Source organism: Mytilus galloprovincialis, chromosome 1 (genome assembly GCF_965363235.1).
Source record: "Mytilus galloprovincialis chromosome 1, xbMytGall1.hap1.1, whole genome shotgun sequence".
NCBI classification, from domain to species: Eukaryota; Metazoa; Mollusca; class Bivalvia; order Mytilida; family Mytilidae; genus Mytilus; species Mytilus galloprovincialis.
In genome coordinates, this window is record NC_134838.1 from 81404943 (window position 1) to 81429151 (window position 24209).

The 24209-nt window shown below is 32.7% G+C and overlaps 1 long non-coding RNA gene across 1 annotated transcript; it reads right to left on the reverse strand.

Annotated features, from left to right (window-relative positions):
• Positions 1 to 1049: 1049 nt before the first annotated feature.
• On the reverse strand, positions 1050 to 2773 carry LOC143046896 (uncharacterized). Its single transcript, XR_012969315.1, has 2 exons — positions 2425 to 2773; positions 1050 to 1426 (listed from the first exon to the last, which is right to left on the reverse strand). It is a non-coding gene; the product is annotated as an uncharacterized LOC143046896 (long non-coding RNA).
• Between the last annotated feature and the right edge of the window lie 21436 nt (positions 2774 to 24209).

The window sequence follows — 24209 nt, forward strand, 5'->3', positions numbered from 1 at the left end:
TAATTTCTTTTCATCCTGAACATTACCATTATTTACCACAAGACGATAAAAAAGCAACCAAAGATTAAACTATTTTATATTATTGCACACCTGTCCACTTTATTCCCTTATCTTCATACTATAAAATACCATTATTCTCTCTTTGTATTGTATCACATCGTCCTGAACATGCATGAAATAATTGTCACTGGACGTCAAGGAACCAACCATCAGTATATTGTGTCACCGTTAGTCTCTATTCTTTATTTTTTATCCATTTTTCCTTGTTTTGTCTCATTATTCTCATTTCTGTAAATTTCTGTCATAACTTATAATGTCCTTTTTTTTATAAATCTGATGCACTCACCTTACAAAAAAACACACATCAAAGTTACGTCTATGTAAAGAAAAACATCTCATACAAATACTATAAGATTGCGTATGTAGAAAAACTTCCTTAACAAGTATAACTGGCAGATCAGCGAAATCACACAATGAGCCAATTCCATTTTCATTTACAAAATTAATTGATCTTAAAACTGCAAACGACAGAATAGTCTGAATGTTTTTAGCTGTTACACCAATAATCGCCTAATCCTTTTAGGAAGAAAATATTTAGGAACCAACCTTCATACAAAACCACTTTGCCAGTGTAGCCCGTGTCCATGGAAAAATATAGAACTTAACCAGTCAGTCATGAAACCCAATACTCTTTGAATGCATGTTTGAATCATGTACATGGAAAAGATGGAATGGGATTTATCTCATACTGCATAGTTACTTGTAAAAACGATAATGACTCAAAAGTGTATTCTACTTCTCCAACTCTTATAATTTCCATCATGTATTAGCCTACAATAAAGGACAGATTCACAAGAACAAAAACTTCTCATGTGAACCTTTTAAATAAAAAATAAGAAAATTGGTATGATTACTAACGAGGCAACAACCCAGTAGAGTTCAAATGACATGGATATACGCAAATGTGATCACTGCATGGCCTTCAATATTAAGAAAACTCCCTACCATATAGTCAACTATAAAAGGGCTCGACATGAAAATGAGATACATTTCAACCATAAAAACTAACTGTTTAATTGTTCATATGATTTTAAATTTGTTAATACAAATCTAACTTCCCTACCATATCTGACAATAATGTGTTTCTTGATATTTGTTTCATTTAATCAATATACGTCTGTTGGGGTTTTTTTTTCGCTTTGTGGCGCCTGTCAAAATAATGTATATCCAACATGTTTGGTACTGTGATCTATTTATACTGATTGATGCTTCAGTAATTAAAAAAAAAATCTTTCAGTTTGAACTTTGTTCTTATAAAATTGAAGCATGATTGTTTATGATACAATGAAAATCCTGAATATACATGTTTTTTAATTCTTCACATTTTACACATAAAATCTGTGTCCATAAATCATCATTGTTTTGTCTACAAAAGAAAGTAAATATTAAAATCATATTAATTTTTAGTCACCAGCATAGCATATATATGAAAAACAAATTGTTTAAAAAAACCCATCATAGAAATATATTGTATAAATTATTGTCCTGGGGCAAGCTGAATCCCGCTTTAGGGTGCAATATTATCTTGCTGCGTTGAAGACCCGACCCATTGGTGGCATTAAACTGTTTACTGCTTTTTGGTCCGGTTGCCCAGTGTCTCTTTGACACATTCCCTGTTTGTTTTCTCTATTCAAAACAAGAATGGATTTTTTCTCTTTTTTGAAGGCCATACAGTTGCCTATAATTACTCACATGCAATTCATTTGAACTTGAGTGGATAGTTGGTATTCATACTACATCTCCTTATTTGTGTAATATTGAGCTATTGGCAATTTTATCTTCACTTTTTGTTTTAGTCTACATGATAAACTGTTAATAATGAAGATGTCTAGACTACTTTTGGTATTTTATGGCATTGGATTCACTGGTAACTGCCTCATTGACACCTCTCTTCATTGATGCTGAATATATTGTTAAACTGTCTTTTGCAGAAAATCTAATGTACAAATCATTTTGACCATTTAGTATAAAATCTTCTAGCATCTTTTAGATACACTTTGTTTTTCTTTGAAAGTACACATCATTGTGTATCTCTCATCCCCCTCTTTGTCTTTACAAAGATTACACATATCAAGATTTAGATAGATACAACAAACATATCTTAGATGAAGGTGATATTTCGGCGTCTTAGCAGTTTTCCTTCAAATATTTATAAAGTAAACGATACTAAACATCAACCCAAAATGTATTTATAACGTATACGACTGTTCGAGTGGTCCCAGTCAACATAACAATTGACATTTATTGTATAATTATAAACTCGTTTTCGTTGCACGGACATGCATGAAAGTATATAACTACTCGGTGTATCAGGTTGGCTGCATTGCAATTTATGTTACAGTGTGTGTTGTTATAACATCTTACCAAGGTTGGATGTGCTGGTTTATTCCTTCGCCTCCATGTCCATGTCAGCCATGCTGTACGGTGTTTTTCATGAATTGTATTTCGTCACAAAAATATATAAATAGCTTTAAACAACAATCGGTACACTCGGGCTTTTCAATAATATTATCGTAATATCATTTCTTCCGAAGTCAATAACCAACTTCTTGGTTATTCGTCTTGGACATTATCTTTGACAACAAACTAAAAAAGCCGATACTATTCCGAATGTCATAAATAACCATTTTTATATCACTTGTCATCCAGACGCTCTACTTTGAAAAATAAAGCGGCTGGATGATCGAGACTAGCATAGCGTGGACACACAATATCTGTAATTTAATTAGATTTGTGTCAGAATGAACATAAACACTGTATTTATTTTTTGTTTACTGAGGCCTGGTGGTCTCTGACAGATAGAAAGTTGTGTTTTCAATTTTTCTAAGTGAAGATTTACGGCGGTGACTTTTAATATTTAGCGTTTATCTATAAAACTACAATAGATTAAAAAAAAATAATAGTGCAGTGTGTCTGAATATATTCTATGGTAAATTTTAAGGTCCCATTTCGGGCAATTTTGGCTGTTATGAGTTGTGTTGTTTTATTGCCTATTATCTTGATACTTGTTTATAGAGAAACCTTTTCTTAGCAAAATAGTTTTCTCGTTTGAATTATTTTACATTGTCATCATGGGGTCTTTTATATGGACGTCAAGTTGGTTACTTATTCCCTATTCCCTATTCGTTACTTATTCCCTATTCCCTATTCGTTACTTATTCCCTATTCCCTATTCGTTACCTATTCGTTACTTATTCCCTATTCCCTATTCGTTACCTATTCGTTACTTATTCCCTATTCCCTATTCGTTACCTATTCGTTACTTATTCCCTATCCCCTATTCGTTACCTATTCGTTACTTATTACTTATTCCTTATTTGTTACTTATTATTCAATTTTTGATATCCTTCCCCCTTTTTAATTGTTTACATTCTTATCTCTGGTTATAGTTCTAAATTTTGTTGACGTAAAATGACCTTTTTATGACCTATTTATATGTGTTTGTGCTCAACCGATCCTGCTGTTAAATTTCGATACTTATTTGTTTCTTATTTGATTTTTATGCGTTCTACCTTTTAAATCATGATTTATATTCGTATGTTTGAAGATCTGGTTTTTGGTTCGATAAGGTGAAATCACCTTCTAGCGCTTGTATAAAAATGAAGATGTGGTATGATCGCCAATGAGACAACTCCCCACAATAGACCAAAATGACACAGAAATTAACAACTATTGGTCACGATACGGCCTTCAACAATAAGCAAAGCCCATACCGCATGGTCAGCTATAACACATGTTAGCGGGGTGTACATCGTTTCGGAGCTTGACTAATACCTTGTTTATAACACGCATATTATACGTTGCACCTTTTGGAAAATGATTTTCAATTGTGTTCTTGTCACTGGTGGTAAATTTGGGTTCTAAGGGGTGATTTAACCCTATAAGCGCGTATGTTCCTGTTTTAGCGCTCGACTGTTACCCTGTCACTTATTCGTTTCTTATTCGCGTCTTATACGTTTGTTATACGTTGCACCTTTTAGAAAATAATATTCAATGGTTTTCTTGTCTCTGGAAGTACCTATGTGTTCTAAGAGGGGGAAAAAACCCTATTAGCGCCTATGTACCCGTTTCAGCGCTACACTGTTATCTTGTTACTTATTCGTTCCTTATTCGCTTATAAAACGTGTGTTATACGTTCCAATTTTAAAAAGAAATATTTTCGTGTCTCTGGTGGTTACTGCCGGTTCTTAGAGGTGAAATAACCCTAATATAACATATATACCCGTTCCAGCGCTCGACTGATACCCTGTTACTTATTCGTTCCTTATTCGCTTTTAATACGCGTGGTATACGTTGCACCTTGAAAAAAATCGATTATACCTATGTGTTCTCTGAGGTGAAAAAAACCTATTAGCGCATATGTACCCGTTTCATCGCTACACTGATACCCTGTTACTTATTCGTTCCTTATTCGCTTATAAAATGTGTGTTACTAGTACATGTATGTGCTGCACTTTAAAAGATAAATATGTTTTGCACTTTAAAAGATAAATATGTTTGTGTCTCTGGTGGTAACTGTCGGTTCTTAGAGGTGAAATAACCCTAATAGAACATATGTACCCGTTTCAGCGCTCGACTGAAACCCTGTTACTTATTCGTTCCTTATTCGCTTTTAATACGCGTGGTATACGTTGCACCTTGAAATAAATCGATTATCGATTGTTTCCATGTCTCTGGCGGTAATTATGTGTTCTCTGAGGTGAAATAACCATATTAGCGCATATGTACCCGTTCCAGCGCTCGGTTAATACCCTGTTACTTATTCGTTCCTTGTTCGCTTTTAATACGCAGAGTTTACGTTGCACCTTGAAATAAAATGATTTTGAATTGTGTTCATGTCTCTGGTGGTAACCATGTGTTCTTAGAGATAAAATAACCCTTTTGGCGTGTATGTATCCGTTCCAGCGCTCGGTTAATACCCTGTTACTTATTCGTTACTTATTCGCTTATAATACGTTTGTGTTTATGTCTCTGGTGGTAATAATGTGTTTTTTTGTGTTGAAATAACCCTATTATCGCGTATGTACCCGTTCCAGCGCTTGGATTATACCATATTACTTATTCGTTACTTATTCGCTTTAAATACGCGGGATAAACGTTGCACCTTGAAATAAACCCTTTTTACAATTGCGTTCATGTCTCTAGTGGTAACAATGTGCTCTAAGAGATAAAATAACCCTTTTAGCGCGTATGTATCCGTTCCAGCGCTCGGTAAATACCCTGTTACTTCTTCGTTACTTATTCGTTTATAATACGTTTGTTATACGTAGCACCTTTTAGAAAAGGATTTTCATTTGTGTTCATGTCTTTGGTGGTAATAATGTGTTCTTAGAGATGAAATGACCCTATTTGCGTGTATGTTCCCGTTCCAGCGCTCGGTTAATACCCTGTTTCTTATTCGGTCCTTATTCGCTTTAAATATGTTTGTTATACGTTGCATCTTGAAATAAGTCGTTTTTCAATAGTGTTCATGTCTCTTGAGGTAACAATTTGTTCTTAAAGATGAAATGACCCTGTTAGCGCGTATGTACCCGTTCCAGCGCTCGGAAAATACCCTGCTACTTATTCGTTACTTATTCGCTTATGCATTTTGTAATACGTTTGTTATACGCAGCACCTTTTAGAAAAGGATATTCAATTGTGTTCATGTCTGTTAGTAATACTATAATAATGTGTTCTTAGAGATGAAATGACCCTATTAGCGTGTATGTAACTGTTCCACCGCTCGGATAATACCCTGTTACTTATTCGTAACTTATTCGCTTATAATACGTTTGTTATACGTTGCACCTTTTAGAAAAGGATTTTCAATTGTGTTCATGTCTCTGGTGGTAATAATGTGTTCTTAGAGATGCAATAACCCTATTAGCGCGTATATACCCGTTCCAGCGCTCGGTTAATACCATGTTACTTATTCGTTCCTTATTCGCTTTAAATACGTTTGTTCTACGTTGCACCTTGAAATAAGTTATTTTTCAATTGTGTTCATGTCTCTAGTGTTAACAATGTGTTCTTAGAGATGAAATAACCTTGTTAGCGCGTATGTACCCGTTCCACCGCTCGGTAAATACCCTGTTACTTATTCGTTACTTATTCGCTTATAATATGTTTGTTATACGTTGCACCTTTTAGAAAAGGATTTTCAATTGTGTTCATGTCTCTGGTGGTAATAATGTGTTCTGAAAGATGAAATAACCATATTAGCGCGTTATACATGTACCCGTTCCATCACTCGGATAATATCCTGTTACTTATTCGTTTCTTTATCGCTTTTAATACGCGGAATAAACGTTGCACCTTGAAATAAATCGTGTTTCAATTGTGTTTATGTCTCTAGTGGTTACAATGTGCTCTTAGAGATGAAATAACCCTTTAAGCGCGTATGTATCCGTTTCAGCACTCGGTTAATACCCTGTTACTTATTCGTTACTTATTCGCTTATAATACGTTTGTTATACGTTGCACCTTTTAGAAAAGGATTTTCAATTGTTTTCATGTCTCTGGTGGTAACAATGTGTTCTTAGAGATTAAATAACCATATTAGCGCATATGTACCCGTTCCAGCGCTCGGTTAATACCCTGTTACTTATTCGTTACTTATTCGCTTTAAATACGCGGGATAAACGTTGCACTTTGAAATAAACCCTTTTTACAATTGCGTTCATGTCTCTAGTGGTAACAATGTGTTCCTAGAGATGAAATAACCCTGTTAGTGCGTATGTTCCCGTTCCAGCGCTCGGAAAATATCCTGTCACTTATTCGTTACTTATTCGCTTATAATACGTTTGTTATACGTAGCACCTTTTAGAAAATGATTTTCAATTGTGTTCATGTCTCTGGTGGTAATAATGTGTTCTTAGAAATGAAATAACCCTATTAGCGCATATATACCCCTTCCAGCTCTCGGATAATACCCTTGTAAAGAATTGCGCTAAATTTAATGTACCTTTTTGCGGTACGGCCACTATCTTTGTGACGTCGCGTAATTGTGATACTTTATGTTGTATTGAATAGAAACGTATAATGGCAGACGTAGTTCTATCTTAACGCCTTAGTTGGAATTAATTAGGTGGCGCTACAGTCGTCCGTAACGTCAAAAAATCCGCCAAATCAATCGGCTAAAAGATTGACGTTTAAGGTGGCTCACCCCAATAGTGACCCCCGGTAGATTTATTTTATTTTCACATATTCTGTAGATTTTTTTATGCTGAATCCAAAAATGCAAAGAAAAAAGGGGGTCACCAGGCTCGTTTTCCCCTCAAATTGAAGCGAAATGTGCGATTTTGACCCTATTTCCAAACATGCCCACCCTTCCAACAATAACGGTTACATCAAATTCAAAGACTTTTAAAACCAAGTCAGTATGATTTTTATGTGAAAAAACATTAGAATTTGAAATGTAAACCTTTCCCTTGGTTGTTTTTGACTTAAAAATCCTTTTTTTTTTCAGATTAATGTCTAAATTTTGCATTTTCTAATTTTAGTTTAAGGCAAAAAATATTGGTTTAATCGATTTTTCGTAAAATTTCCCCGGTAGATTTTTTTTAAAAACAGATATGTTAAAGCTATGAACTTTTGGAACATTTTAAGGTAAAATAAAATGGGGGTCACCAGGCTTTTAAAAAAGTTACGAGCTTTTGTTTAACCCCTCTACCCCATAAGGTCTGATTTCAATGCACTCCATTAATTACTTAATTGTGAATTCTTTATTGATGGCTTTAATAAAATAATGTTTGTAATCATATCAATAAACGATGGCTGAATATAAATGTGGTTATCGTATTACTGTTTGTTATCAAAAAGCGAAATTTTGATTTTTTTTGGTGAAATACGGTAATTTTGTCTGGCGCGAGTTGCTTCCCTCTAATTTGGCGCCATTATCGGACCAGAGGAATTTCAAGGTCGCCATTGCCGAGCAGCATACTATATTGATGAATACGACCATGTACATGCATAACAGACATTGTGGCGAATATACAACGATGAAGGTAGAGTTATTACATAAGCACTTGCTATATAATTAGTGGTAGGGATGAGCCGCTGGAATAGGTCACTTTTTCATGCTCTATGATATATGAAAAGGGTGAGAAATTCAGATGAAATATATCAATAGGTTGATATTATCACTTGCTTGATTATAAGAAGAATTTTATTAATCAAATCAAGAACCCATAAAGGGCATCATTTTACAACACAATATGATTGGAAAAAACAAAACAGAAAACTAATACATACTTTAACGTTATGAACAGGATCAGAGCCTAACACAACATGTGTTTTATATAACTATTATATTAAATCTTATAACAATAAAATACTAAATTACTTCATATATTTTGTTTACATCTGGATCTTATTTCTAACCCTTTAATAATGTAATTTCCTAGGCACATGAGAGTTGGTAAATGCTCATTTGTGAACAGCCAGAAATATTTCTTATCATTAGGTAGTTCTTTAAAATTAGTACAAAAAGTTATAACTTTATCATATAATAATTTCCTCTGTTCATCATATAATGGACAATTTACTGTAAAATGGGTCTCATCTTCAATAGAATTTGATCCATGTGATAAGCAATGATGACATAGACGTTGAGTTCTCTCTATGTATTTTTTATTATATCTATCTTTCTCAATTTTAAGATCATGAGCACTTATTCTCATTTTACATATAGCTCTTCTTATACTAAAATCTTTAATCGATAAATAGGCCTCCTTTACAAAGTCAGTCTTGAGGTTGAAATAATTCTCTAATTTACTATTACCTTGTGATAAGGTTTCAGATCTTTTGACCAACCAAAATGTTTTGAAACTATTACAAAGTTTACATTTTACAAATTTAATTAATTTATTGAGCTTTGTATCTAAATTTTGTATATCAAGTGATTGAAGTACATATTTCATAGATGAATACCAACAATTAATGTTTTCTGCATCTAAAATTTTATTACAAACATAAGCATCATAAAGTAACCCTGTGTCCAACTTGTTAAGCCTGTGTACATATTTTACCATAGATATAATGACAGAAAAATAAAGAGGAAATCTTGCAACCTCTGATAACACTGCTAAATTTGAGGCTTTCTTATTTACACCAAGAATATACTTTAAATATCTGAAATGTGATTTTTCCAAATAATCATTTATGTAGATTAATTCAAATAGATAATCACTTTTTTTCTTGCAAGCAGCAGAGTTAATTTTAAATGAACCCCAAATTTCACTACAATATAATAAAATTGGTTTTATTGTGTGATCATATAAATGAATTGCAGTATCAATACTTGGATTACAAGCTGACATGGATTTTTGTAATTTGAATTTTGCCTTTAAGGATTTTTTGAATAGCTCTTCTTTCCCCTGTTGAAAAAGACCACTAGAAGTAAAGACTATCCCTAAATATTTACATTTATTAACACATTCTATAGCCTCTTTATCTAAATAAAATGATTCATTTAAAAATTTTCCAGGCTTGTTAAAAATTAAAACTTTTGTTTTGGACAAGTTTACATCTAGACACCAGTCAATACAATAAGTATGCAATATATCAAGTCGGTTTTGAAGACCTTTTTTAGTGTTTGATAATACAATAATGTCATCAGCGTACATAAGACAATCAATTCTACGCCCATTGATATCAACAGCATCTGGACTTGGCTCAAATTTTGGAGGCAGATCGTTAATGAAAAGCTTAAATAAGTTTGGACTTAGAACATCCCCTTGTCTTACCCCAACTAGTGAACTGAAAGATGGTGTTAATACATTGCCCACTTTCACAGACATTTCATTCTTGCTGTACATATCTTTTAAAATAGTATAAAATTTTCCAGATATGTTATTTTCCAATAATTTATATTTAATACCACAGTGTATGACCCTGTCGAAAGCTTTTTTAAAGTCCACAAAGCAAGCATAGATTTTCCCCCCTTTTTTGTTAGTATATTTATCTAATATGGTTTTTAAAACAAACATACATGTATGATCAGATGTTCTACTCTTTTTTGAAAAACCAATCTGACATGGATGAATTATATTATTTTTATCAAGATGAATGTCAAGTCTTTTATTAAGAATACTGTTAAATAATTTTCCAATGCATGAATTTATTGCTATGCCTCTGTAATTTTCAGGTTTACTAGGACTCCCTGCTTTAAAAATTGGACATAAATAAGATAATGCCCATTTGTGAGGGTATTTTCATAAGTATCTGAAACTAATCAGATGTCCGTATTTATTCTTGATGCGGTTAAATGCATCAGTTATTTGTCAAACCAATTAAACTCTATTTATTCTGATGTGGTATTTCCACTGATGTCAGTGATAGATGCAATAAATCCAAATATTTTGACATTTGCACCTAATTATCATTCAAGGGTTTGTATACATAAAACATGATAACAATTATTTAAAGAAATTCCATTGTGACAGCGTCCTTTACGAGGGAACGGCAATGAAACTTTTTATCAGTTTTTAATTAATATTTAAACATGTTAGAATAAGCGAAGGTGTTACACTCTGGGGTGATATTACATTTATCTGACCATAGATGTAATACCGTCTATGATCTAACCAAACGTCTTTTATATGTATTGTATTTTGGAATTGAAATATCTTCATAATGAAAGATGTAAAATGGGCAATAAGAAAAAAGTGTTTAAGATATGACGAATTTATTATAAAAGAAGGTGATTTTATTGCAACTATTTTGCTTCTTAACAAGAACGTAATGATGAGCGGTAAAAATATTGAAATATATCTATAGGTCTGTTTTTTGTTAATTAATATATGACAAGGTATATATTTTTGATTAACAAAATATATGAAAAGGGTGGGGTACTTGATGTCTCAGCTGCTCACCCCTACCAAAAAAAGTTTGAAGTGGCCCCCCGAGGGTATGACATCTACTGTCATTTTTACGATACCGTTAGTGTCAATGAATTAGTCTTTTTAGCTCACCTGGCCTTTTCTCATCACTTGGCGTCCGTCGTCGTCGTCGTCGTCGTCGTCGTCGTTAACAATTTTTCAAACATCTTCTCCTCTGAAACTACTGAATGGATTTGAATGAAACTTAGCATGATTGTTCCTTAGAGTATCCTGCACAAAGTGTGTGCTTCGATTTTTGATCCGTCAAAAAACATGGCCGCCGTTACTTAAAATAGAACATAGGGGTCAAATGCAGTTTTTGGCTTATATCTCAAAAACGAAAGCATTTAAAGCAAATCTGACATTGGGTAAAAATGTTCATTAGGTCAAGATCTATCAGCCCTGAAATTTTCAGACGAATCAAACAAACCATTGTTGGGTTGCTGCCACTTAATTGGTAATTTTAAGGAAATTTTGCAGTTTTTGGTCATTATCTTGAATATTATTATAGATAAAGATAAACTGTAAACAGCAAAAATGATCAGCAAAGTAAGATCAACAAATAAGTTAATATGACCAAAATTGTCAATTGACCCCTTAAGGGGTTATTGTCCTTTAATGACAATTTTTCACAATTTGTTCATCATATTTGCTAACTTTAAAAAATCTTCTCCTCTGAAACTGCTGAATGGATTTGGATGAAACTTAGCATGATTGTTCCTTAGATTATCCTGCACAAAGTGTGTGCTTCGATTTTTGATCCGTCAAAAAACATGGCCGCCGTTACTTAAAATAGAACATAGGGGTCAAATGCAGTTTTTGGCTTATATCTCAAAAACGAAAGCATTTAGAGCAAATCTGACATGGGATAAAAATGTTCATTAGGTCAAGATCTATCAACCCTGAAATTTTCAGATGAATCAAACAAACCATTGTTGGGTTGCTGCCACTTAATTGGTAATTTCAAGGAAATTTTGCAGTTTTTGGTCATTATCTTGAATATTATTATAGATACAGATAAACTGTTAAAGCAAAAATGTTAAGCAAAGTAAGATCTACAAATAAGTCAATTTGACCAAAATTGTCAATTGACCTCTTAAGGAGTTATTGCCCTTTAAAGACTTTTTTCACAATTTGTTCATCATGTTGACTTACTTTAAAAAATCTTCTCCTTTGAAACTGCTGTATCAATTTCAGCCAAACTTAGGCTAAATGAGTTTTAGAGTTTCAGAGTATCTAGTATAAATTTTATATTTCATTTCCTTGTATGTCAAGAAACATAGCTCCTATGGCTAAAATAGAACATAGGAGAAAATTTTTTTTTTTTTGCTTTTGAAGAAAATAGAACGATTCAAAGAACATTTAAATAAATTGAAAAGCCAAAATAATCATTGATATGAGATTAAACCAAAAAAATTCAGGTGAGCGATTCAGGCTCTTGAGAGCCTCTTGTTTAATCATCATTTTTAATATCTAATTTCGTAGCCAAGCTAGGGTCATATTAGTCCGAGATTATTCTGACGTCCAACGGCTGTTTTGATAGACAAGCTGCATGCGGCCGTGGGGCCCCAGCTTGTCTGGCAAAACAACCGTTGGACGTCAGAGTAATCTCGGACCAGGGCCATATGTATGTGGGGTACCCCATAACTTCCCTCGGGACAGTGTCTACTCCTTAGCCCCAACTATATTTCCCTTGCCTTTTTACCCTAAAATCCCCCCCCCCCTTTTTTTACTTCAATACTTCCATCTCCTTGCCCCACGACAAAATAAAATGACAAAATGTATTTCCAAGATACCCCCTTTTCTCTGATCCCTCATTCCCCTGTCTCCTTACCCCTGTACACCCCTCAATTAAGGTCTGGGGTTTGATTGACTTGTATATTTTCTTGAGAATATGATATAATTGGCCTAACTTGTAAATGATAAACCCTACAGTAGGAGGCAATACATCTTATTGAAGGATTTGTCTTGATCAATCACAATTTGTTTACCATTAACCCCCCCCCCCCTAATTCTGTTAGGTATACAAAAATGTCTTAAGGTCTAGTAATAGAAGTATCAGGGTTAAACATGTACAGAATGTGGCCATACATGTAAGTATTTGTCACTTGAGATTTTTAGCTGTTCATATATATTGTATATATATCATATATATTGTATATATTGTATATATCATATATATTGTATATATCATATATATTGTATATATCATATATATTGTATATATTATAAAACTACATTTTTTCAAAAAAATATACTGGTACCAATAGAAGCAGTATTATCACAGGTTTATTTTTTGGTTATATTTTTTTGTGTCTCATTTTCACTATTTTCTGTTCAGAAATTCGATATATATTCAACCAAATTAAATTATAAAAAAATATTTTATGTGTTCTCAAGGGAAAACAAAAACACATGAAAAAGAACCTATTATCAAATAAACACATATTAATTTAGACCATTCTTCTTCTTTTAAGGTTATCCTTGCATTGTCAGTCTTTTCAAACTTGCATGTACCTCCCAAATTTGGTTTCTGTTCTCCAACTTCAGTTTGCCTCTACCAATGTTATGAAACTAATACACAATTAATGCATATATATGCTTACTACATTGTACCAACAAACACACATGAAGTTTGAATTTTTGGTGGGGTCGCTTTTACTTTTCTAGAGTTATGCCCCTTTACAAATTAAAAAAATGCTGAATTTTTGTTCTTTTCTTTAACACAAGTTAGCTTCATGATTCATCCAAATGTTCTGAAACTTATATGCAATGCTTACTACAACAACACTCAGATCAAGTACAAATTTGGGTGGTGTCACTCTTTTCATCCTTTATATTCAAGCGGCTGCTCATCTGTGTCCATGGGACACATTACCCATTATGAACTAGTCTACATCTATATGCTTTTGAATGTCAATAATTGTCGATTTTCTGACAGAATTACTCTGATATTTAATTTCAGGATGCAAGTACATTTGTACATGTTAAAAAATATTTAACTATAATTAGTGGAAAAATATATCGCATACTCGGGAATAAACTCCTAAAAATACTTGGATATAAAGATATTTCAAGTTTTAAATAGATTTATGACAGAAACAAACTGTTATAAAACGCCAAACGGATTATAGCATGAAAATAAACCCGCCCCGATGCTTTTAAAGCATACTATACGACACATATATGTCTCATACGGGTCACAAGTTTACCTGTTTTTGAAAGCTGTACGATGACATGAAGTTGTTTGCATCGCTATCATTTGTTTACAGTTAACCATTGCGTCATTGGCAAAACATTTTCAAAAATAAATCTCCAAGACATCATTTAATTCAACCGGTATTTAAGTGAATTCAAAATATGGTACGAACAGACCCAAGAGCGACCGTGTAAGATGAGAATGCGTTTTGTGAGCGAAGCGGCACCAAATACCGTCGATGTCATAAATGTAACTTTGTCAGTATTTATATATTCTTTTTTTTTTTAATGTTATGCTTAAATCATGTATATTCTTTTCCTTTTAGACTTTTATGCGAAAAATGAAGAAAGCACTCTGAATTTCTGACCGTTCGTATTTCCTGTTTTGAAGAACGTTTTGTATCACTTGTTTACATCGTCAAGGGTGCTTTCATACAGGCCCGCGTTCCAAGGTCGTCAAAGCTATTTTTGAGAAGACCCCTTAAAGCGACCGTTTCCAAGGCACTCGTCGTAAGAAACATGCGTTAAAATATGCGCATTGGTAAAGGGCCGAGCCACCTTAAAGTATTTTTTGCAACTTGTCATGCTTTTATTACAATTAAATTTTAAAATTTGTAGGTTTTGTGACCAATATAATTTCTTTACGACATATAAACATTACAAAAAATAGCTTGTTATTGCTATTCCTTTATCGATCTTTATCCTGAGTGTCCGTTCTAAAAAAAATAGCCAACTTTTTTGTTCGCCAAAAAAAATCGATTTTTCCTAATTTGACGTTTGCGTATCCAAATACAGAAAAGAACGGTTATAATCTTAAATGAAACCGGGAAACCTATTTTAAATTTATACACTGTTTTGAAGCCATCATTTTTTACTTTTATACATCAATTTTAGTGACCACCAGCCATGTCAATTTTTATCTGGTTTTAGCTACGTTTCTACTTCAAAACAGTAAAGTATAGCTTCTTTTCATTGTACCTGTTTCAAAGTGCTCTAAAATACTGATTTTATCAAAGATATGAATGAAATTTTGATTAAAAGTTGTGGATTTTCACAATTCCATACGATACTTGTATTTTAAAGTAACTAAAACCCCTTTTGATCCCCTACACAAATTGACGGTGACATTGTTTTCTTTTTTCAACATACGTCATTTAACGTTTATAACAAAATATGTGTCAGGGTCATGTGCATAGTAGAAAATTACACATTGGAAAAGTGTTACAACAAACAAAGATCTTCTTTAATATGAGGAAGGCGCTACCTTAAATGCCAGCTTTATACCAAGACAATGTCCTATATATATTGATTGGTTGTTGGTTGCTTAACGTCCAGTGGCAAATATTTCATGCATGTTCAGGACGAATGTCCTAGGCTACATTAACATATATTTTTTGTTTAAAATGAAATAAAAAGTTCAGATGGAAAATGTTTAGGGAAATGATTAATGTTTCAATGTTTCAATGAACTTCAAAAGGCAGGAGGGGGTATGGTATTTTTTTTTAACAAAAAGAATATTCAATTTCCAAATTGATGAAAAAAATATCTGTTCAAGCAGAGGACAAACAAAATATTTTGAATCCAGATCTTCACCAAAAACGATTTTATCTTTCAGATATATGCAAAATAAATTTAACTATATATATCTAAAAACATTTAAAACTTCCCAAACTGCACAGGTAAGTCTGTACACAGTATTTTTTAGGTGAAAATTCGGTCGTATTTGCCAATTTGTCATGATGAACCTAAATACTAGTGTTAAATTTTGACTAAATAATTTATATCTATAGCGCTGTAAGAAGGGCTTTGGTGAAAAAAATCTAGTTTACTTTTCAAGTTTTCATTATATGACAGCAAAATAAAATTGAGCATGGAAATGGGAAATACAAGCATGTCAAAAATTTGCTTTTAGAGTAATGCTTTATCATATCATAGTTGTTTTCAACAGACATATAATACAATCATATGTCTCTGTTTTCAAGAAGACACATTTGGTTTCCAGACAATAACTTTAGTTTAAGTGGATGGATTTCTATGAAATTGTGCTAGAAGGTTCAGTACTCAAAAGGAAGATTAAAATTGATTTTGGGGTTATGGTACAACATTTTTTGGGGTGCTTTTTTACCAAAACTTTGGGTTTTTCTTCAAAAATTTACCAAATATTTATATTGATTGTTACTCATTTAGTATATATAGATGCAACTAATACTGATTTTGTAGGAGATGCACACAAAATAGGGTGGTATAATTATTTTATCTGTAATTTGTGCATTTTTTCTTACGATGTGTAATCCTTCATAGTATCATGATAAAGAAAATATATTTGGTAAGTATATTCACAATTGACATGCGCCAGTGTGCGTCAAAAGGAATTTTTTCACTTTAATTCCAAAAATTGCACTTGATTTTTTTCTCTCACAGAAGCACATGAGTTATTTGGTAAATAAAACACTTGTCATTGTTTGAAACTTTAAGTAATCAAAATTTAGTTTAAAGCCTTTTTGAATGTTTCACTGATTGTGTGAAAATTTTATCAGAAAATGTAAAAAAACACTTGATATAAAAATTGTATTATCTGTAGAATTATTGATGACTTTCCTTACTATTCACAAGGACATATTTATCTAACATATTGTACATGCTATTCTGATCTGAGTTTTTATTCATACATATACTGGCATGGCTGGTGCTGTTCCAAGTTGTCTTCTTTTTCTGCTTCTTGAGAAGTATTTGTTTAACCTGTTCAGTCACTATAAAGTGTTACAATTCTTATTTAGACGCAACACATAAATAGTGACCAAAAAGGTACTGCTTTCACATGAGAGAAGCTAGAAAGAAAAAAATCTACACATTTTAAATATTTTTGTAGGACTATCATATAAAATTAAGGAGATATGTAGTTAGAGACTGCTGCTGAATAGAAATGTTTGGTTTCACCTGATACCTGTTTTCAAATTAGTCCATATTGAAGTTTGAAGGGTCCAAATTTAAATTTGGTTATTTTCAACTAACATAAAAAATTTGGTGTTTTTTATATGCTAAATATACATCTGTACCTTGGTCGTATCAGGCTGTGCATGGCGAAGCATTTTATTGCCTTTAAGTTTGTTCTTTTTTTTGTTTTGGTCCTAAAAATAAATTTGTAGTTGTGAAGTTGCTAACATGAGAGTACACAAATTGCACCTATATTGTCAGTTTTTTTCACCAACTTTTTTTTATGAACCATTCTGTGCTTATTTTGTAGACTATCCTTGTTTACAATATAGTTACAGTAATTTAATTTTGAGTCCATGTATGTAGAGTCATAGAGAAATGGGTTTGAACTGACCTCTAAACAATCCATGATTCTGTAATGAAGTCAGTACCAAAATTCCTTACATCATTACATGTTTAATTTCACATCCTTAAAACTGGAATATAAACAGATGTTTTGTTTTATTTCTTCAAATATTTGAACAATTTGACATTATTCCATGCTTCAAATATTATTTTTTGAAGAAAAGGATGCTGGTAACAAAGTTAATTTTTGTTTTACACTGTCATATCAGGGTCTTTTATAGCTGACTATGCGGTATGGACTTTGCTCATTGTTGAAGGCTGTACGGTAACCTATAGTTGTTAATGTCTGTGTCATTTTGGTCTCTTGTGGACAGTTGTCTCATTGGCAATCATACCACATCTTCTTTTTTATAATTAATTTGCCCTTTTTAAAAATATGATAATTATATAACTTCACATGACATGCATGATGGTGAAAGAAAGCTTGAAAGATTTCTGCAGCTTTTTTTGTTGAATACATGTAGGTGCAATTTGGTTACTGAGTGCAATTTTGGTACTGTGATGTTATATAACCAAAGTGTGTATTGCTAAATAGGTTGAAATGTGAACCTGATAGTGATATAGTGATAAAGTACTTGGTAGATTGAAAATGTTATGATCAGGTTTAAACTGACGCAGCGGCATAAAATATACAGGCCACTGCTGCAGCTTGAATTTTAAAGGATGTAGCCCACATACTTCCAAGTAACATGCCCTGTATATATCTATCAAAGTCATGGTATTCTCATGAGTTATCATAATAACTCCATCTTCCCATAAAATCTAATTTTGGACAAAATGGGAGCATACAATATACATGTATACAGTCAGTACTAAATGTACTACTCAGACTCAAGTCTCATTTATTTTTTTATTAAACTTAGAGAGAGAAAACAAACAGTCTCCATCTCCTGTGACTTATAAGGTAGATATCTGATATGTGACATAATCACTGAAAAAATTTGTTGAGAGTTTAGTTTGTCAAAGGAAGTACAGAATTCAATTAGAAGATTGTGAATTATTTGAATATTTCTTTTTTGTTTTAAACTTTTGTTAAGTTTTGAATTAGTCTGTGGCTAGCTACCATAGGCGGATCCAGGGGTGACCCCCCCCCCCCTTTCGTGGGAAAAAATCTGTTGATTATATAGGGCATGACTGGCTGATTTAAATTGTTCATGTAATATGTTAGCTTTTTTCAAGGGATCTGTATGAAGTAAACCTTCACTTATAAGAGGTGCAATACCAGTGTTTTCATTGTTTTGGCCTTTTATGTAAGAAAAGAGTGTTTTAGGTTGTTTGTTAAATCTCGAATTTTCAGGCTCTTGTATTTCAATGTCAAAAATCATGTTTTCGACATAATTCCAATAGGCATTTCTCATCTCTTTCTGTAATTGTGTTTTAATTTGTTTGAATTTTTTAGTATGTTTGCTATCATGTTTTTTCTATTTATAAAATTTGTTTTTCATATTTATCAGTTTTTTCAATTTTGAGTCTATCCATGGTAGGTGGATTTTATTTCCTATTAGCTTAGTTGGTATATGCTTTTGGATACTTCCTGTTGTTTTTATTTTAAAGAAATTCCACATATTGTCTATATCAAGTTCTAATTTGTGTTTTTCCATATGTGTGTATGTTTCTTTTAAGTCTTTTCCAATTTTTTCCCAGTCTGCTTTCTTGTAAATCAATACTTTGTGTGGTGACTGTTTGGCTTTCGAGAGGGAATTAAAGATTTATTTCACTGAAGAATATGTCATGGTCACCTAGTGGTGGTATATGAATTACCGTGGTCACATTCAACAATATAACCAACGTCATTATCACTGTTCCTTAATGTGGGGAATTATGCGGCAGATGAACATAAGTAGTCATGGTCAACCAGTGCATCGGAGTTTACCCCGCATGGCCATTTAAAAAAAAATCGAAATGTATTGCTTGCGGAGGTTTTTTCTGTGTTCCCGTGGCTGGACGGAACTTTTACGCTAAATATGTTATCGTTAATTATGATTTTGTGACTTTTAAATAAAGTACCTGTGATTATTTAAGTAATTTGTTTTGACCTCACTGATATTATGGAAAGTCGAAGCAGACGAAACATGGCGTCAAATGTTGTTGTCCTAACTTCGGTAATTTCCGTGGTCATTGTGGTACATTTAAAATTTAAATTAACTACACAAGTTACGAAAATTTCTGAATTATTGTTTTTGTAAACAAATAAAAATTCGTGTCTTATTTAAAATCGAAATTATTCCTATCTGTCCCGTTTTTTCAAGTTCGCGTTGAAACGTTAAATTTGGCCGCCATTAAAAAAAAATAATCGTACGAGATTTCACGAGAGTGACGAAACTTTTCAGATGGGTCGTGTAGAGAGAGTTATCGTTCTTTATTCCAAAACGATGCTTCTACCATAAGTGCCAGCTAAAGCTGGCATATTAATTGCGTTTAAAGCTAAACGTCTTGGAAAATTCTGACAGATCTGACAAATTATTGATAGCCTACTGTATGGATGGACAAAAGCACAAAAATAGCAATAGAAAATGCATTGCAAATAAAATTCTGTAGGAAAAAACATATGAAAAAAGAAAATGAAGGTCAGTTAATAAAATTTTGCTTATATTATTATCTCTTTACTTATTAAGCTATATTTTCATTCTCAATTTTATAGTAATAAGAGCAAAAACTAGCTTATCAAGCCAAGTCAGCCAAACAAGAAGTTTATTCATAGAGATGTGTTCTTACAAAATTGAATTTATTCAAATGGCAAATTATTGTCAAATTTAAGCATCTTTGATCATTATTGAAGTAAAATGCACAAAATTTGTCCCACCAGTTTCATTTTCATTACTAGTATTCAGGTAAAGTATATATACAATGCTTTGTTTATAAATATGTAATTATTTAAAGAAGCTGATACAGCAACCTGTTCAAGAGAAGAAGCCCCATTTTTTCCAAAAAGTTTACTTTCATAATCTATAAAATACCCTGAGAAATAAGACTAAGGGCTACTGTGCAAGCTAAACTTATAGTTTAATTTTACAATAATAATGATTCTGAAATTCAAAATTGTGTCACTTTCACTTACAATTTAAAGCATATTTTTTTACAGAATTTCTGTCAATATATTTTTGGTATAAAACTTATAAATCCCTTTTTTGTATTTTACTGTCCAACTAAGAAACATAGGCTTGAGTTTAAAGGCTCTCTTAATTTGAAGAAATTTGTTGTAACTCTTGGTCACACTTTATAGAATATAAAATATATATGATCAGTATTATTTATTTAATAATTATATCAATTTTCAGAAAGATTATTGAAATTGTATAAACTATGTTTTATTGCATTAAATATAATCAGAAGTGTTTGCTAGGAATGATCCCACATATAAAAATTACATGTAGTATATTTCATCCGCCAGATCTAATTTCTTTCAATATAGCTAGGTTTTTAATTTTACATGTAGATGTCATTATCCACATTTCTGAATTGTTTTTTTTTTTACTGCAGTAATATTTTGTCTTTTAATATTTACATTTTATAGTCCTTCTCTGAAAAATAGGGGGAAGTATCTCTTCTTTATATTATCATCACATAGTTATAAATCGAGTTTCGTTTATTTTCTTTCTAATTTTTGTAAAGTAAACTCCTTTTTTTAATTTTTATGCATTTTGCTGGGTTTTTATTTTTGACTGGTGATATTAAGGGGAGATAACCACTTGCACAAATCGGCATAAAAACCAGCGCTTCGGTTTGAAATCAATTTGACGTTTGCGTATCCAACATTCTATTGCCGAGATATTCATATCGAGTGTTTGTCTTAATGAGATGCTTTATTAAATTTAAATTCAGCCCATCATTTTTAGTTTCCTCGTAATTAATTTAGATTTTTCGTTCAGGAGACTTGACAATTTTCACCCAAACTCCAAGTTTGCAGATAAAATAAAGAATAAAGGACTTTGATTTGGTGTGTGAGCTTTGACGAGAATAAACTATGGATACTCAAGATTAGTTAGGTCAATAAGTTTTTATTACGACAATAGTATTCAGTGAGTTAAAATGAGGTTTGTCTCATCCGTTTTTTTACTGAATTTTGACGGTCACGTGACTCTATTGTTGCTGATAAACTTGGGTCAAACCGTGACCTGCTTTCCAACTGTAGCTTACGGTCAAATACACAACGCAACGCAAGAATCTACAACCCTGTTACTTATTCGTTACTTATTCGCTTTTAATACGCGGGATAAACGTTGCACCTCGAAATAAATCGTTTTTCAATTGTGCTCATATTTCTAGTGGTAATATGTGCTCTTAGAGATGAAATAATCTTTTAGCGCGTATGTATCCGTTCCAGCGCTTTGTAAATACCCTGTTACTCATTCGTTACCTATTCGCTTATAATACGTTTGTTATCCGTTGCACCTTTTAGAAAAATATTTTCAATTGTATTCATGTCTCTAGTGGTAACAATGTGTTCTTAGAGATGAAATAACCGTATTAGCGCATATGAACCCGTTCCAGCGCTAGGTTAATACCCTGTTACTTATTCGTTCCTTATTCACTTTAAATACGTTTGTTATACGCTGCACCTTGAAATAAGTTTTTTTTTCAATTGTGTTCCTGTCTGTAGTGGTAACAATGTGTTCTTAGAGATGAAATAACCCTGTTAGCGCGTATGTATCTGTTCCAGCGCTCGGCAAATACCTTGTTACTTATTCGCTTATAATACGTTTGTTATACGTTGCACCTTTTAGAAAAGGATATTCAATTGTGTTCATGTCTCTGGTGGTAATAATGTGTTCTTAGAGATGAAATAACCCTATTAGCGCGTATGTACCCGTTCAAGCGTTCGGTTAATACCCTGTTACTTATTCGTTATTTGTTCGCTTTTAATACGCGTGGTATACGTTGCGCCTTGAAATAAATCGATTTTCAATTGTGTTCATGTCTCTCGTGGTAATTATGTGTTCTTATAGATGAAATAACCCCATTAGTACGTATGTACCCGTTTCAGCGCCTGACTGATACCCTGTTACTTATTTGTTCCTTATTTTCTAATAATACGTGTGTTAAACTCTGTACTTTTAAAAGAAATATTTTCGTGTCTTTGGTGGTAACTATGTTTTCTTTAAGGTGAAATAACCCTATTAGCACGTATCTACCCGTTCCAGCGCTCGGATAATACCCTGTTACTTATTCGTTCCTTATTTGCTATTAATATGAGTGGTATACGTTACACTTTGAAATTAATCGATTTTCAATTGTTTTCATGTCTCTGGTGTTATTTATGTGTTCTTAGAGATTACATCAACCCTGCTAGAGCGTATTTACTCGTTCCAGAGCTCGGTTAATACCCTGTTACTTATTCATTACTTATTCGCTTTTTAATACGCGTGGTATACGTTGCACCTTGATATACATCGATTTTCAATTATTTTCATGTCTCTGGTGGTAACTATGTGTTCTAAGAGGTGAAATAACCTGATTAGGGCGTATGCACACGTTCCAGCACTCGTTTAATACCCTGTTACCTATTCGTTTCTTATCCACTTTTAATACAAGTGGTAAACATTTCGCCTTGAAATAAATCGATTTTCAATTGTTTTCATGTCTCTGGTGTTAATTATGTGTTCTTAGAGATTACATCAACCCTGTTACCGCGTATTTACTGGTTCCAGAGCTCGGTTAATACCCTGTTACTTATTCGTTACTTATTCGCTTTAAATACGCGTGGTATCCGTTGCACATTCAAATTAATCGATTTTCAATTGTTTTCATGTCTCTGGTGTTAACTATGTGTTCTTAGAGATGACATAACCCTATTAGCGCGTATTTACTTGTTCCAGCACGTATTATCCGAGTGCTGGAACGGGTACATGCGGTCTAATAGGATTATTTTATTTCTAAGAACACATTGTTACCACCAGAGACATGAACACAATTGAAAAACGTATTAAAAGCGAAAAAGTAACAAATAAGTAACAGGGTATTTACCGAGCGCTGGAAATGAAGCATATGCGCTAATACGGTTATTTCATCTCTAAGAACACATTGTTACCACCAGTGACATGAATACAATTGTAAATCCTTTTCTAAAAGGTGCAACGTAAAACAAACGTATCATAAGCGAGTAAGTAACGAATAAGTAACAGGGTATTTACCTAGCACTGGAACAGATACATACGCGCTAAAAGTGTTATTTCATCTCTAAGAGCACATTGTTACCACTAGAGACATGAACACAATTGAAAAACGATTTTATTTCAAGGTGCAACGTTTATCCCGCGTATTAAAAGCGAATAAGGAACGAATAAGTAACAGGGTATTATCCGAGCGCTGGAAAGGTCACATACGCGCTAATAGGGTTATTTCAACTCTAAGAACACATTATTACAACCAGAGATATGAACACAATTGAACATCCTTTTCTAAAAGGTGCAACATATAACAAAAGTATCATAAGCGAATAAGTAACGAATAAGTAACAGGGTATTAACCAAGCGCTGGAACGGATACATACACGCTAATAGGGTTATTTCATCTTTAAGAACACATTGTTACCACCAGAGACATGAACACAACTCAAAATCATTTTATTTCAAGGTGTAACGTAAACACTGCATATTAAAAGTGAATAAGGAACAAATAAGTAACAGGGTATTAACCGAGCGCTGGAACGGGTACATATGCGCTAATATGGTTATTTCATCTTTAAGAACACATTGTTACCACCAGAGACAGAAATACAATTGAAAATCCTTTTCTAAAAGGTGCAACGTA